Here is a 17,179-nt window from a genome sequence, read left to right as displayed (position 1 = left end):
AGAGGTCCAGGGCAGAGAAGGCTCCAGATGGTGAATAGGAGCAGGGTAGAGACGGCATTGGAGGGTGAGGAGGTGCAGGGCAGAGACGGCTCTGGATGGTGAAGAGGTGCAGGGCAGAGACAGCTCCGGAAGGTGAATAGGAGCACGGCAGAGTCAGAATTGGAGGGTAAGGAAGTGCAGGGCAGAGACGGCTTCGGAGGTTGAGCAGGTGCAAGGCAGAGACGGCTCCGGAGGGTGAGGAGGTGAAGGGCAGAGACGACTCCGGAGGGTGAGGAGGTGAAGGGCAGAGAAGGCTCCGGATGGTGAAGAGGTGCAGGGTAGAGAAGGCTGCAGATGGTGAATAGGAGCAGGGTAGAGACGGCATTGGAGGGTGAGGAGGTGCAGGACAGAGACGGCTCTGGATGGTGTAGAGGTGCAGGGCAGAGACGGCTGCGGACGGTGAGGAGGTGTAGGGCAGAGAAGGCTCCGGATGGTGAAGAGGTGCAGGGTAGAGAAGGCTGCAGATGGTGAATAGGAGCAGGGTAGAGACGGCATTGGAGGGTGAGGAGGTGCAGGACAGAGACGGCTCTGGATGGTGTAGACGTGCAGGGCAGGGACGGCTGCAAACGGTGAATAGGAGCACGGCTGAGTCGGAATTGGAGGATGAGGAAGTGTAGGGCAGAGACGGCTTCGGAGGGTGAGGAGGTGCAGGGCTGAGGCAGCTTCGGAGGTTGAGCAGGTGCAGGGCAGAGACGGCTTCGGAGGGTGAGGAGGTGAAGGGCAGATACGGCTCTGGAGAATGAGGAGGTGCAGGGCAGAGACGGCTCCGGAGAGAGAAGAGGTGCAGGGCAGAGATGGCTCCGGAGGGTGAGGAAGTGCACGTGAGAGACGACTCCGGAGGGTGAGGAGGTGCAGGGCAGAGACGGCTTCAGAGGGTGAGGAGGTGCAGGGCAGAGACGACTCCGGAGGGTGAGGAGGTGCAGGGCAGAGACGGCTTCAGAGGGTGAGGAGGTGCTGGGCAGAGACAGCTCCGGGGGGTGAGGTGGTGCTGGGCAGAAACAACTCCGGAGGGTGAGGAGGTGCAGGTCAGAGGCAGCTTCAGAGGTTGAGCAGGTGCAGGGCAGAGACAGCTCCGGAGGATAAGGAGGTGCAGAGCAGAGATGGCTCCGGAGAGTGAAGAGGTGCTGGGCAGAGATGGCTCTGGAGGGTGAGGAGGTGCAGGGCAGAGACGACGCCGGAGGGTGAGGAGGTGCAGGGCAGAGAAGGCTCCGGATGGTGAAGAGGTGCAGAGCAGAGAAGGCTCCGGATGGTGAATAGGAGCAGGGTAGAGACGGCATTGGAGGGTGAGGAGGTGCAGGACAGAGACGGCTCTGGATGGTGTAGAGGTGCAGGGCAGAGAAGGCTCCGGACGGTGAATAGGAGCACGGCAGAGTCGGAAATGGAGGATGAGGAAGTGCAGGGCAGAGACGGCTTTGGAGGGTGAGGAGATGCATGGCAGAGGCAGCTTCGGAAGTTGAGCAGGTGCAGGGCACAGACGGCTTTGGAGGGTGAGGAGGTGAAGGGAAGATACGGCTCCGGAGGATGAGGAGGTGCAGGGCAGAGACGGCTCCGGAGAGTGAAGAGGTGCATGGCAGAGATGGCTCCGGAGGGTGAGGAGGTGCAGGGCAGAGACAACTCCAGAGGGTGCGGAGGTGCAGGGCAGAGACGGCTTCAGAGGGTGAGGAGGTGCAGGACAGAGACGGCACTGGATGGTGTAGAGGTGCACGGCAGAGACGGCTCCGGACGGTGAATAGGAGGACGGCAGAGTCGGAATTGGAGGCTGAGGAAGTGCAGGGCAGAGACGGCTTTGGAGGGTGAGGAGGTGCATGGCAGAGGCAGCTTCGGAGGTTGAGCAGGTGCAGGGCACAGACGGCTTTGGAGGGTGAGGAGGTGAAGGGCAGATACGGCTCCGGAGGATGAGGAGGTGCAGGGCAGAGACGGCTCCGGAGAGTGAAGAGGTGCATGGTAGAGATGGATCCGGAGGGTGAGGAGGTGCAGGGCAGAGACAACTCCAGAGGGTGAGGAGGTGCAGGGCAGAGACGGCTTCAGAGGGTGAGGAGGTGCAGGACAGAGACGGCTTCAGAGGGTGAGGAGGTGCTGGGCAGAGACGGCTCTGGGGGGTGAGGAGGGGCTGGGCAGAGACGGCTCCGGAGGGTGAGGTGGTGCTGGGCAGAAACAAGCCCGGAGGTTGAGGAGGTGCAAGACAGAGACGGCTCCAGAGGGTGAGGAGGTGAAGGACAGAGATGGCTCCGGAGGGTGAGGAGGTGCAGAGCAGATACGATGCCGGAGGGTGAGGAGGTGCTGGGCAGAGACGACGCCGGAGGGTGAGGAGGTGCAGGGCAGAGAAGGCTCCGGATGGTGAAGAGGTGCAGAGCAGAGAAGGCTCCGGATGGTGAATAGGAGCAGGGTAGAGACGGCATTGGAGGGTGAGGAGGTGCAGGGCAGAGACGACGCCGGAGGGTGAGGAGGTGCAGGGCAGAGAAGGCTCCGGATGGTGAAGAGGTGCAGAGCAGAGAAGGCTCCGGATGGTGAATAGGAGCAGGGTAGAGACGGCATTGGAGGGTGAGGAGGTGCAGGACAGAGACGGCTCTGGATGGTGTAGAGGTGCAGGGCAGAGAAGGCTCCGGACGGTGAATAGGAGCACGGCAGAGTCGGAAATGGAGGATGAGGAAGTGCAGGGCAGAGACGGCTTTGGAGGGTGAGGAGATGCATGGCAGAGGCAGCTTCGGAAGTTGAGCAGGTGCAGGGCACAGACGGCTTTGGAGGGTGAGGAGGTGAAGGGCAGATACGGCTCCGGAGGATGAGGAGGTGCAGGGCAGAGACGGCTCCGGAGAGTGAAGAGGTGCATGGCAGAGATGGCTCCGGAGGGTGAGGAGGTGCAGGGCAGAGACAACTCCAGAGGGTGAGGAGGTGCAGGGCAGAGACGGCTTCAGAGGGTGAGGAGGTGCAGGACAGAGACGGCACTGGATGGTGTAGAGGTGCACGGCAGAGACGGCTCCGGACGGTGGATAGGAGGACGGCAGAGTCGGAATTGGAGGCTGAGGAAGTGCAGGGCAGAGACGGCTTTGGAGGGTGAGGAGGTGCATGGCAGAGGCAGCTTCGGAGGTTGAGCAGGTGCAGGGCACAGACGTCTTTGGAGGGTGAGGAGGTGAAGGGCAGATACGGCTCCGGAGGATGAGGAGGTGCAGGGCAGAGACGGCTCCGGAGAGTGAAGAGGTGCATGGTAGAGATGGATCCGGAGGGTGAGGAGGTGCAGGGCAGAGACAACTCCAGAGGGTGAGGAGGTGCAGGGCAGAGACGGCTTCAGAGGGTGAGGAGGTGCAGGACAGAGACGGCTTCAGAGGGTGAGGAGGTGCTGGGCAGAGACGGCTCTGGGGGGTGAGGAGGGGCTGGGCAGAGACGGCTCCGGAGGGTGAGGTGGTGCTGGGCAGAAACAAGCCCGGAGGGTGAGGAGGTGCAAGACAGAGACGGCTCCAGAGGGTGAGGAGGTGAAGGACAGAGATGGCTCCGGAGGGTGAGGAAGTGCAGAGCAGATACGATGCCGGAGGGTGAGGAGGTGCTGGGCAGAGACGGCTCTGAAGGGTGAGGTGGTGCTGGGCAGAGACAACTCCGGAGGGTGAGGAGGTGCAGGACACAGACGGCTCTGGATGGTGTAGAGGTGCACGGCAGAGACGGCTCCGGACGGTGAATAGGAGGACGGCAGAGTCGGAACTGGAGGCTGAGGAAGTGCAGGGCAGAGACGGCTTTGGAGGGTGAGGAGGTGCATGGCAGAGGCAGCTTCGGAGGTTGAGCAGGTGCAGGGCACAGACGTCTTTGGAGGGTGAGGAGGTGAAGGGCAGATACGGCTCCGGAGGATGAGGAGGTGCAGGGCAGAGACGGCTCCGGAGAGTGAAGAGGTGCATGGTAGAGATGGATCCGGAGGGTGAGGAGGTGCAGGGCAGAGACAACTCCAGAGGGTGAGGAGGTGCAGGGCAGAGACGGCTTCAGAGGGTGAGGAGGTGCAGGACAGAGACGGCTTCAGAGGGTGAGGAGGTGCTGGGCAGAGACGGCTCTGGGGGGTGAGGAGGGGCTGGGCAGAGACGGCTCCGGAGGGTGAGGTGGTGCTGGGCAGAAACAAGCCCGGAGGGTGAGGAGGTGCAAGACAGAGACGGCTCCAGAGGGTGAGGAGGTGAAGGACAGAGATGGCTCCGGAGGGTGAGGAGGTGCAGAGCAGATACGATGCCGGAGGGTGAGGGGGTGCTGGGCAGAGACAACTCCGGAGGGTGAGGAGGTGCAGGACACAGACGGCTCCGGAGGGTGAGGAGGTTAAGGTCAGGGACGACTCCGAAGGGTGAGGAGGTTCAGGGCAGAGACGGCTCCGGAGGGTGAGGAGGTGCAGAGCAGAGACGTCTACGGAGGGAGAGGTGCTGGGCAGAGACGGCTCTGAAGGGTGAGGAGGTGCAGGACAGAGACGGCTCCGGAGGGTGAGGAGGTGCAGGACAGAGACAGCTCCGGAGGGTGAGGAGTTGCAGAGCAGAGATGTCTACGGAGGGAGAGGTGCTGGGCAGAGACGGCTCTGAAGGGTGAGGAGGTGCAGGACAGAGACGGCTCCGGAGGGTGAGGAGGTGCAGGACAGAGACAGCTCCGGAGGGTGAGGAGTTGCAGAACAGAGACGGCTCCGGAGGGTGAGGAGGTGCAGGGCAGAGACGACTCCGGAGGGTGAGGAGTTGCTGGGCAGAGACGGCTCCAGAGGGTGAGGTGGTGGTGGGCAGAGACGGCTCCGGAGGGTGAGGTGGTGGTGGGCAGAGACGGCTCCGGAGGGTGAAGAGGTTCAGGGCAGAGACGGCTCCGGAGGGTGAGGAGGTGCAGAGCAGAGACGGCTCCGGAGGGTGAGGAGGTGCTGGGCAGAGACGGCTCTGAAGGGTGAGGTGGTGCTGGGCAGATACGGCTCGGGAGGGTGAGGAGGTGAAGGGCAGATACGGCTCCGGAGGATGAGGAGGTGAAGGACACAGACGGCTCCAGAGGGTGAGGAGGTGCAGAGCAGAGACGACTCCGGAGGGTGAGGAGGTGAAGGGCAGAAACGACTCCGGAGGGTGAGGAGTTGCTGGGCAGAGACGGCTCCGGAGGGTGAGGAGGTGAAGGGCAGAAAAGACTCCGGAGGGTGAGGAGGTGCAGGGCAGAGAGGGCTCCGAAGGGTGAGGAAGTTCAGGGCAGAGACGGCTCCGGAGGGTGAGGAGGTGAAGGGCAGAGACGACTCCGGAGGGTGAGGAGGTGCAGGACAGAGACGGCTCCAGAGCGTGAGGAGGTGCTGGGCAGAGACGGCTCCGGAGGGTGAGGAGTTGCTGGGCAGAGACGGCTCCAGAGGGTGAGGTGGTGCTGGGCAGAGACGGCATCAGACACGTGGATGGGGATGATATAGTTCATGGGAAGATCCCTTTAAGGTGTCCATGATAGAGAGGAGTGGATAGAACCTGTTAATTACAGGGGGGGATCAGACACCATCTAATGAGCAGTATGAGAGCGTGTATCGGGGGTCAGGAGAGTGGTGGATGGCGCCATCTTGTGGCCCCTCAGTGCATTCCTATACTGGGTTACTTTTGGCACCCGGAGACTTGGCGGAGGCCCCGACACTCGTGATTAGGGCTTAGAGGAATTGTTCAGCAGCTCGTCCATCGTGAACCTCCGGAAGACGATCTTTTCGCACGCCGCGTCCTTTCCGCATTCAAATAAGCAGGCGAAGGAGTGAGTGTCCTGGCACACCGCCAGGTCCGAGTACCCGCTGGGACCCTCGTTGATGACCCACGGTGGGGTCCAGGTGGACGGCACAAGGGGTGATTTATTCAAGTAGACTCCTAAGTCCACGCGGCCCCGGCTGCTGGTGGGATGGGAGTAGAGGAGCCAGGACGTGACGCTATGCTGAAGGGGCGACTCTTCCCCGCCGTCCGCCTCGTCCTGAGTTGCCTCCGGAGGCCTGTAGCTCACCACACTGCCCTGGCAGCCATGAGGCGGCTCACACAGGCTTTTATTGTAGTGGGCATCTGTGAACTCCATGGACTGGGGGCTGCTGGTCGCCTCCACCCGGTAGCGCTGACCGGTCCTGGCGCTGCAGTACAGGAGGTCGTTGCCGCTGCTGCAGGTCACCTCGGCCACCTCGCACTCCCCTGTCTTCTGCCGCCACAGTCCGCTGCCCTTGTGCCAGCTCTCTCCGCGGTCGTCGCTGTAGAAGATGAATGAGTGGGGCTTGGTCTTCCAGGGGACGGGCAGGCCGCAGACGCGGGAGTGGATGTAGTACAGGTACGCGGGCACGATCAGCCTGCCCGACGGAGAGCAGACGCCGTGACCGGGGCCAACCGTCAAGGTGGCGCAGCTCTTCAGGTCCTCACCCAGGACCTCCTCCGTCACGTCTTTCGGTAGGCTCCACGATTGGCCGTGGTCGCGGCTGGTGACGTAGCAGAGCCGGGCGGCATTTCGGCCGGTTATGATTTGCCGGAACTCGGAGATTTCGCTTTTTACACAGACGAAGAAGAGGAAGACGGTGTCGGTGTCGGGATGGTACAGCGGGCAGGGGTTCATGGTCCGGTGCCCCGGTAACTTGGCGTGGCTCACCGGCATTGCGTCTTCCCACTAAGGAGGCAAAACAGATGGAGACGTTGGAAAGTCACAAGATCAGACGCGGAGAGAGGTGACATGAGGAGCCGGTACCTGCACCTCCCCGCGCTGCACCCGACCGCGCCGCACCACCAGGTACAGGGCGTCCTGATCATCGGGGGACGAGCGCTTCTCCGCCAAGGCCAAGAAGATGGAGGGAAGAAGAGCAGAGCCGGGATACGATACGTCACACCGCCAGGATCCTGCTGGAACAGGGTCACCGAGTCCAGAGAGAGCGCCCCCGACATGTCTGTACCCGAACCTGCAGGACAGCGGATACACGAGACTGACAGCCGAGAGCAACCTGTATCTAATCCTGTGTGATACTGAAATGTGTATCTAATCCTATCCTGTGATACTGAGCCGTGTATCTAATCCTATCCTCTGTGATACTGAGCCGTGTATCTAATCCTATCCTGTGATACGGAGCCGTGTATATAATCCTATCCTGTGTGATACAGAGCTGTGTATCTAATCCTATCCTCTGTGATACAGAGCCGTGTATCTAATCCTATCCTGTGATACGGAGCCGTGTATATAATCCTATCCTGTGTGATACAGAGCTGTGTATCTAATCCTATCCTCTGTGATACTGAGCCGTGTATCTAATCCTATCCTGTGTGATACAAAGCCGTGTATCTAATCCTATCCTGTGATACTGAGCCATGTATCTAATCCTATCCTGTGTGATACAAAGCCGTGTATCTAATCCTATCCTGTGATACTGAGCCGTGTATCTAATCTTATCCTGTGTGATACAAAGCAGTGTATCTAATCCTATCCTGTGATACTGAGCCATGAATCTAATCCTATCCTGTGACACGGAGGCATGTATCTAATCCTATCCTGTGTGATACTGAGCCGTGTATCTAATCCTATCATGTGATACTGAGTTGTGTATCTAATCCTCTCCTGTGTGATACTGAGCCGTGTATCTAATCCTATCCTGTGTGATACTGTCTGCTGAGCCGTGTATCTAATCCTCTCCTGTGTGATACTGTCTGCTGAGCCGTGTATCTAATCCTATCCTGTGTGATACTGTCTGCTGAGCCGTGTATCTAATCCTATCCTGTGTGATACCGTCTGCTGAGCCGTGTATCTAATCCTATCCTGTGTGATACCGTCTGCTGAGCCGTGTATCTAATCCTATCCTGTGTGATACCGTCTGCTGAGCCGTGTATCTAATCCTATCCTGTGTGATACCGTCTGCTGAGCCGTGTATCTAATCCTATCCTGTGTGATACTGTCTGCTGAGCCGTGTATCTAATCCTATCCTGTGTGATAACGTCTGCTGAGCCGTGTATCTAATCCTCTCCTGTGTGATACTGTCTGCTGAGCCGTGTATCTAATCCTATCCTGTGTGATACTCTCTGCTGAGCCGTGTATCTAATCCTATCCTGTGTGATACTGTCTGCTGAGCCGTGTATCTAATCCTATCCTGTGTGATACTGTCTGCTGAGCCGTGTATCTAATCCTATCCTGTGTGATACTGTCTGCTGAGCCGTGTATCTAATCCTATCCTGTGTGATACCATCTGCTGAGCCGTGTATCTAATCCTCTCCTGTGTGATACTCTCTGCTGAGCCGTGTATCTAATCCTATCCTGTGTGATACTGTCTGCTGAGCCGTGTATCTAATCCTATCCTGTGTGATACTGTCTGCTGAGCCGTGTATCTAATCCTATACTGTGTGATACTGTCTGCTGAGCCGTGTATCTAATCCTATCCTGTGTAATACTATCTGCTGAGCTGTGTATCTAATCCTATCCTGTGTGATACTCTCTGCTGAGCCGTGTATCTAATCCTATCCTGTGTGATACTGTCTGCTGAGCCGTGTATCTAATCCTATCCTGTGTGATACTGTCTGCTGAGCCGTGTATCTAATCCTGTCCTGTGTGATACTGTCTGCTGAGCCATGTATCTAATCCTATCCTGTGTGATACTGTCTGCTGAGCCGTGTATCTAATCCTATCCTGTGTGATACCGTCTGCTGAGCCGTGTATCTAATCCTATCCTGTGTGATACTCTCTGCTGAGCCGTGTATCTAATCCTATCCTGTGTGATACTGTCTGCTGAGCCATGTATCTAATCCTATCCTGTGTGATACTGTCTGCTGAGCCGTGTATCTAATCCTAACCTGTGTGATACCGTCTGCTGAGCCATGTATCTAATCCTCTCCTGTGTGATAGTGTCTGCTGAGCCATGTATCTAATCCTCTACTGTGTGATACTGTCTGCTGAGCTGTGTATCTAATCCTGTCCTGTGTGATACTGTCTGCTGAGCCGTGTATCTAATCCTATCCTGTGTGATACTGTCTGCTGAGCTGTGTATCTAATCCTATCCTGTGTGATACCGTCTGCTGAGCTGTGTATCTAATCCTGTCCAGTGTGATACCGTCTGCTGAGCCGTGTATCTAATCCTATCCTGTGTGATACTGTCTACTGAGCCGTGTATCTAATTCTATCCTGTGTGATACTGTCTGCTGAGTCGTGTATCTAATCCTATCCTGTGTGATACCGTCTGCTGAGCCATGTATCTAATCCTATCCTGTGTGATACTGTGTGCTGAGCCGTGTATCTAATCCTATCCTGTGTGATACTATCTGCTGAGCTGTGTATCTAATCCTCTCCTGTGTGATACTGTCTGCTGAGCTGTGTATCTAATCCTCTCCTGTGTGATACTGTCTGCTGAGCTGTGTATCTAATCCTCTCCTGTGTGATACTGTCTGCTGAGCCGTGTATCTAATCCTATCCTGTGTGATACTGTCTGCTGAGCCGTGTATCTAACCCTCTCCTGTGTGATACTGTCTGCTGAGCCGTGTATCTAATCCTATCCTATGTGATACTGTCTACTGAGCCGTGTATCTAATCCTATCCTGTGTGATACCGTCTGCTGAGCCGTGTATCTAATCCTATCCTGTGTGATACTGTCTCCTGATCCGTGTATCTAATCCTATCCTGTGTGATACCGTCTGCTGAGCCGTGTATCTAATCCTATCCTGTGTGATACCGTCTGCTGAGCCATGTATCTAATCCTATCCTGTGTGATACTGTGTGCTGAGCCGTGTATCTAATCCTATCATGTGTGATACCATCTGGTGAGCCGTGTATCTAATCCTATCCTGTGTGATACTATCTGCTGAGCGGTATCTAATCCTATCCTGTGTGATACTGTCTGCTGAGCCATGTATCTAATCCTATCCTGTGTGATACTGTCTGCTGAGCCGTGTATCTAATCCTATCCTGTGTGATACTGACTGCTGAGCCGTGTATCTAATCCTCTCCTGTGTGATACTGTCTGCTGAGCCGTGTATCTAATCCTATCCTGTGTGATACTGTCTGCTGAGCCGTGTATCTAATCCTCTCCTGTATGATACTGTCTGCTGAGCCGTGTATCTAATCCTATACTGTGTGATACTGTGTGCTGAGCCGTGTATCTAATCCTATACTGTGTGATACTGTGTGCTGAGCAGTGTATCTAACTCTATCCTGTGTGATACCGTCTGCTGAGCCGGGTATCTAATCCTATCCTGTGTGATACCGTCTGCTGAGCCGTGTATCTAATCCTATCCTGTGTGATACTGTCTGCTGAGCCGTGTATCTAATCCTATCCTGTGTGATACTGTCTGCTGAGCCGTGTATCTAATCCTATCCTGTGTGATACTGTCTGCTGAGCCGTGTATCTAATCCTCTCCTGTATGATACTGTCTGCTGAGCCGTGTATCTAATCCTATACTGTGTGATACTGTGTGCTGAGCCGTGTATCTAATCCTATACTGTGTGATACTGTGTGCTGAGCAGTGTATCTAACTCTATCCTGTGTGATACCGTCTGCTGAGCCGGGTATCTAATCCTATCCTGTGTGATACCGTCTGCTGAGCCGTGTATCTAATCCTATCCTGTGTGATACTGTCTGCTGAGCCGTGTATCTAATCCTATCCTGTGTGATACTGTCTGCTGAGCCGTGTATCTAATCCTATCCTGTGTGATACTGTCTGCTGAGCCGTGTATCTAATCCTATACTGTGTGATACTGTCTGCTGAGCCGTGTATCTAATCCTATACTGTGTGATACTGTGTGCTGAGCCGGGTATCTAATCCTATACTGTGTGATACTGTGTGCTGAGCCGTGTATCTAATCCTATACTGTGTGATACTGTGTGCTGAGCCGTGTATCTAATCCTATCCTGTGTGATACTGTCTGCTGAGCCGTGTATCTAATCCTATACTGTGTGATACTGTGTGCTGAGCCGGATATATAATCCTATCCTGTGTGATACTATCTGCTGAGCTGTGTATCTAATCCTATCCTGTGTGATACTGTCTGCTGAGCCGTGTTTCTAATCCTATCCTATGTGATACTGTCTGCTGAGACGTGTATCTAATCCTATCCTGTGTGATACTGTCTGCCGAGCCGTGTATCTAATCCTCTCCTGTGTGATACTGTCTGCTGAGCCGTGTATCTAATCCTATCCTGTGTGATACTGTCTGCCGAGCCGTGTTTCTAATCCTATCCTGTGTGATACTGTCTGCTGAACTGTGTATCTAATCCTATCCTGTGTGATACCGTCTGCTGAACCGTGTATCTAATCCTATGCTGTGTGATACTGTCTGCTGAGCCGTGTATCCAATCCTATCCTGTGTGATACTGTCTGCTGAGCCGTGTATCTAATCCTCTCCTGTGTGATACTGTCTGCTGAGCCGTGTATCTAATCCTATCTTGTGTGATACTGTCTGCCGAGCCGTGTATCTAATCCTATCCTGTGTGATACCGTCTGCTGAGCCGTGTATCTAATCCTATGCTGTGTGATACTGTCTGCTGAGCCGTGTATCTAATCCTATCCTGTGTGATACTGTCTGCTGAGCCGTGTTTCTAATCCTATGCTGTGTGATACTGTCTGCTGAGCCGTGTATCTAATCCTATCCTGTGTGATACTGTCTGCCGAGCCGTGTATCTAATCCTATCCTGTGTGATACCGTCTGCTGAACCGTGTATCTAATCCTATCCTGTGTGATACTGTGTGCTGAGCCATGTATCTAATCCTATCCTGTGCGATAACGTCTGCTGAGCCGTGTATCTAATCCTATCCTGTGCGATAACGTCTGCTGAGCCGTGTATCTAATCCTATCCTGTGTGATACTGTCTGCTGAGCCGTGTATCTAATCCTATACTGTGTGATACTGTGTGCTGAGCAGTGTATCTAACTCTATCCTGTGTGATACCGTCTGCTGGGCAATGTATCTAATCCTATCCTGTGCGATAACGTCTGCTGAGCCGTGTATCTAATCCTATCCTGTGTGATACTGTCTGCTGAGCCGTGTATCTAATCCTATCCAGTGTGATACCGTCTGCTGAGCCGTGTATCTAATCCTATCCTGTGTGATACTGTCTGCTGAGCCGTGTATCTAATCCTCTCCTGTGTGATACTCTCTGCTGAGCCGTGTATCTAATCCTATCCTGTGTGATACTGTCTGCTGAGCCGTGTATCTAATCCTATCCTGTGTGATACTGTCTGCTGAGCCGTGTATCTAATCCTATCCTGTGTGATACTATCTGCTGAGCTGTGTATCTAATCCTCTCCTGTGTGATACTGTCTGCTGAGCCGTGTATTTAATCCTCTCCTGTGCGATACTGTCTGCTGAGCCGTGTATCTAATCCTCTCCTGTGTGATACTGTCTGCTGAGCTGTGTATCTAATCCTAACCTGTGTGATACCGTCTGCTGAGCCGTGTATCTAATCCTCTCCTGTGTGATACTGTCTGCTGAGCCGTGTATCTAATCCTCTCCTGTGTGATACTGTCTGCTGAGCCGTGTATCTAATCCTCTCCTGTGTGATAGTGTCTGCTGAGCCATGTATCTAATCCTCTCCTGTGTGATACTGTCTGCTGAGCTGTGTATCTAATCCTCTCCTGTGTGATACTGTCTGCTGAGCTGTATCTAATCCTATCCTGTGTGATACTGTCTGCTGAGCTGTATCTAATCCTATCCTGTGTGATACTGTCTGCTGAGCCGTGTATCTAACCCTCTCCTGTGTGATACTGTCTGCTGAGCTGTATCTAATCCTATCCTGTGTGATACTGTCTGCTGAGCTGTATCTAATCCTATCCTGTGTGATACTGTCTGCTGAGCCGTGTATCTAACCCTCTCCTGTGTGATACTGTCTGCTGAGCCGTGTATCTAATCCTATCCTGTGTGATACCGTCTGCTGAGCCGTGTATCTAATCCTATCCTGTGTGATACTGTATGCTGAGCTGTATCTAATCCTATCCTGTGTGATACTGTCTGCTGAGCCGTGTATCTAATCCTATCCTGTGTGATACTGTATGCTGAGCTGTATCTAATCCTATCCTGTGTGATACTGTCTGCTGAGCCATGTATCTAATCCTATCCTGTGTGATACTGTCTGCTGAGCCGTGTATCTAATCCTATCCTGTGTGATACTGTCTGCTGAGCTGTGTATCTAATCCTATCCTGTGTGATACCGTCTGCTGAGCTGTGTATCTAATCCTATCCTGTGTGATCCTGTCTGCTGAGCCGTGTATCTAATCCTATCCTGTGTGATACCGTCTGCTGAGCCGTGTATCTAATCCTATCCTGTGTGATACTGTATGCTGAGCTGTATCTAATCCTATCCTGTGTGATACTGTCTGCTGAGCTGTGTATCTAATCCTATCCTGTGTGATACTGTCTGCTGAGCTGTGTATCTAATCCTATCCTGTGTGATACCGTCTGCTGAGCTGTGTATCTAATCCTATCCTGTGTGATACTGTCTTCTGAGCCATGTATCTAATCCTGTCCTGTGTGATACCGTCTGCTGAGCCGTGTATCTAATCCTATCCTGTGTGATACTGTCTGCTGAGCCGTGTATCTAATCCTAACCTGTGTGATACTGTCTGCTGAGCCGTGTATCTAATCCTATCCAGTGTGATACCGTCTGCTGAGCCGTGTATCTAATCCTATCCTGTGTGATACTGTCTACTGAACCGTGTATCTAATTCTATCCTGTGTGATACTGTCTGCTGAGCCGTGTATCTAATCCTATCCTGTGTGATACTGTCTGCTGAGCCGTGTATCTAATCCTATCCTGTGTGATACTGTCTGCTGAGTCGTGTATCTAATCCTATCCTGTGTGATACCGTCTGCTGAGCCATGTATCTAATCCTATCCTGTGTGATACTGTATGCTGAGCCGTGTATCTAATCCTATCCTGTGTGATACTATCTGCTGAGCTGTGTATCTAATCCTCTCCTGTGTGATACTATCTGAGGAGCCGTGTATCTAATCCTCTCCTGTGTGATACTGTCTGCTGAGCCGTGTATCTAATCCTCTCCTGTGTGATACTGTCTGCTGAGCCGTGTATCTAATCCTCTCCTGTGTGATACTGTCTGCTGAGCTGTGTATCTAATCCTCTCCTGTGTGATACTGTCTGCTGAGCCGTGTATCTAATCCTATCCTGTGTGATACTATCTGCTGAGCTGTGTATCTAATCCTCTCCTGTGTGATACTATCTGCTGAGCTGTGTATCTAATCCTCTCCTGTGTGATACTGTCTGCTGAGCTGTGTATCTAATCCTCTCCTGTGTGATACTGTCTGCTGAGCCGTGTATCTAACCCTCTCCTGTGTGATACTGTCTACTGAGCCGTGTATCTAATCCTATCCTGTGTGATACTGTCTACTGAGCCTTGTATCTAATCCTATCCTGTGTGATACCGTCTGCTGAGCCGTGTATCTAATCCTATCCTGTGTGATACTGTCTGCTGAGCCATGTATCTAATCCTATCCTGTGTGATACCGTCTGCTGAGCCGTGTATCTAATCCTATCCTGTGTGATACCGTCTCCTGATCCGTGTATCTAATCATATCCTGTGTGATACCGTCTGCTGAGCCGTGTATCTAATCCTATCCTGTGTGATACTGTCTGCTGAGCCGTGTATCTAATCCTATCCTGTGTGATACTGTCTGCTGAGCCGTGTATCTAATCCTATCCTGTGTGATACCGTCTGCTGAGCCGTGTATCTAATCCTATCCTGTGTGATACCGTCTGCTGAGCCGTGTATCTAATCCTATCCTGTGTGATACTGTCTGCTGAGCCGTGTATCTAATCCTATCCTGTGTGATACCGTCTGCTGAGCCGTGTATCTAATCCTATCCTGTGTGATACTCTCTGCTGAGCTGTGTATCTAATCCTATCCTGTGTGATACTGTCTGCTGAGCGGTATCTAATCCTATCCTGTGTGATACTGTCTGCTGAGCCATGTATCTAATCCTATCCTGTGTGATACTGTCTGCTGAGCCGTGTATCTATTCCTATCCTGTGTGATACTGACTGCTGAGCCGTGTATCTAATCCTCTCCTGTGTGATACTGTCTGCTGAGCCGTGTATCTAACCCTCTCCTGTGTGATACTGTCTGCTGAGCCGTGTATCTAACCCTCTCCTGTGTGATACTGTCTGCTGAGCCGTGTATCTAATCTTATCCTGTGTGATACTGTCTGCTGAGCCGTGTATCTAATCCTGTCCTGTGTGATACTGTCTGCTGAGCCGTGTATCTAATCCTATCCTGTGTGATACTGTCTGCTGAGCCGTGTATCTAATCCTATCCTGTGTGATACTGTCTGCTGAGCCGTGTATCTAATCCTCTCCTGTGTGATACTGTCTGCTGAGCCATGTATCTAATCCTATCCTGTGTGATACTGTCTGCTGAGCCGTGTATCTAATCCTATCCTGTGTGATACTGTCTGCTGAGCAGTGTATCTAATCTTATCCTGTGTGATACCGTCTGCTGAGCCGTGTATCTAATCCTATCCTGTATGATACTGTCTGCTGAGCCGTGTATCTAATCCTATACTGTGTGATACTGTGTGCTGAGCCGTGTATCTAATCCTATCCTGTGTGATACTGTCTGCTGAGCCGTGTATCTAATCATATCCTGTGTGATACTGTCTGCTGAGCCGTGTATCTAATCCTATCCTGTGTGATACTGTCTGCCGAGCAGTGTATCTAATCCTATCCTGTGTGATACTGTCTGCCGAGCCGTGTATCTAATCCTATACTGTGTGATACTGTCTGCTGAGCCGTGTATCTAATCCTATACTGTGTGATACTGTGTGCTGAGCCGTGTATCTAATCCTATCCTGTGTGATACTGTCTGCTGAGCCGTGTATCTAATCCTATCCTGTGTGATACTGTCTGCTGAGCCGTGTATCTAATCATATCCTGTGTGATACTGTCTGCTGAGCCGTGTATCTAATCCTATCCTGTGTGATACTGTCTGCCGAGCAGTGTATCTAATCCTCTCCTGTGTGATACCGTCTGCTGAACCGTGTATCTAATCCTATCCTGTGTGATACTGTCTGCTGAGCCGTGCATCTAATCCTCTCCTGTGTGATACTGTCTGCCGAGCCGTGTATCTAATCCTATCCTGTGTGATACCGTCTGCTGAGCCGTGTATCTAATCCTATGCTGTGTGATACTGTCTGCTGAGCCGTGTATCTAATCCTATCCTGTGTGATACTGTCTGCTGAGCCGTGTATCTAATCCTATCCTGTGTGATACTGTCTGCTGAGCCGTGTATCTAATCCTATTCTGTGTGATGCTGTCTGCGGAGCTGTGTATCTAATCCTATCCTGTGTGATACTGTCTGCTGAGCCATGTATCTAATCCTATCCTGTGTGATACCGTCTGCTGACCCGTGTATCTAATCCTATCCTGTGTGATACCGTCTGCTGAGCTGTGTATCTAATCCTATCCTGTGTGATACTGTCTGCTGAGCCGTGTATCTAATCCTATCCTGTGTGATACTGTCTGCTGAGCTGTGTATCTAATCGTATCCTGTGTGATACTGTATGCTGAGCTGTGTATCTAATCCCATCCTGTGTGATACTGTATGCTGAGCTGTGTATCTAATCCCATCCTGTGTGATACTGTCTGCTGAGCCATGTATCTAATCCTATCCTGTGTGATACCGTCTGCTGAGCCGTGTATCTAATCCTATCCTGTGTGATACTGTCTCCTGATCCGTGTATCTAATCATATCCTGTGTGATACCGTCTGCTGAGCCGTGTATCTAATCCTATCCTGTGTGATACTGTCTGCTGAGCCGTGTATCTAATCCTATCCTGTGTGATACTGTCTGCTGAGCCGTGTATCTAATCCTATCCTGTGTGATACCGTCTGCTGAGCCGTGTATCTAATCCTATCCTGTGTGATACCGTCTGCTGAGCCGTGTATCTAATCCTATCCTGTGTGATACTGTCTGCTGAGCCGTGTATCTAATCCTATCCTGTGTGATACCGTCTGCTGAGCCGTGTATCTAATCCTATCCTGTGTGATACTGTCTGCTGAGCGGTATCTAATCCTATCCTGTGTGATACTGTCTGCTGAGCCATGTATCTAATGCTATCCTGTGTGATACTGTCTGCTGAGCCGTGTATCTATTCCTATCCTGTGTGATACTGTCTGCTGAGCCGTGTATCTATTCCTATCCTGTGTGATACTGTCTGCTGAGCCGTGTATCTAACCCTCTCCTGTGTGATACTGT

At 52.7% G+C, this 17,179-nt stretch overlaps 1 pseudogene; it reads right to left on the bottom strand.

Moving 5' to 3' along the window:
• Positions 1–5,634: 5,634 nt before the first annotated feature.
• LOC141249192 (sialidase-3-like) lies at positions 5,635–6,893 on the bottom strand (annotated as a pseudogene).
• Between the last annotated feature and the right edge of the window lie 10,286 nt (positions 6,894–17,179).

This window comes from Phyllobates terribilis, unplaced genomic scaffold (genome assembly GCF_046119375.1).
Source record: "Phyllobates terribilis strain yellow unplaced genomic scaffold, ASM4611937v1 Scaffold_2__4_contigs__length_985480577, whole genome shotgun sequence".
Lineage (NCBI taxonomy): Eukaryota > Metazoa > Chordata > Amphibia > Anura > Dendrobatidae > Phyllobates > Phyllobates terribilis.
The sequence above is the reverse complement of the archived record's forward strand: the minus strand, read 5'-3'. Positions and strand labels throughout refer to the sequence as shown.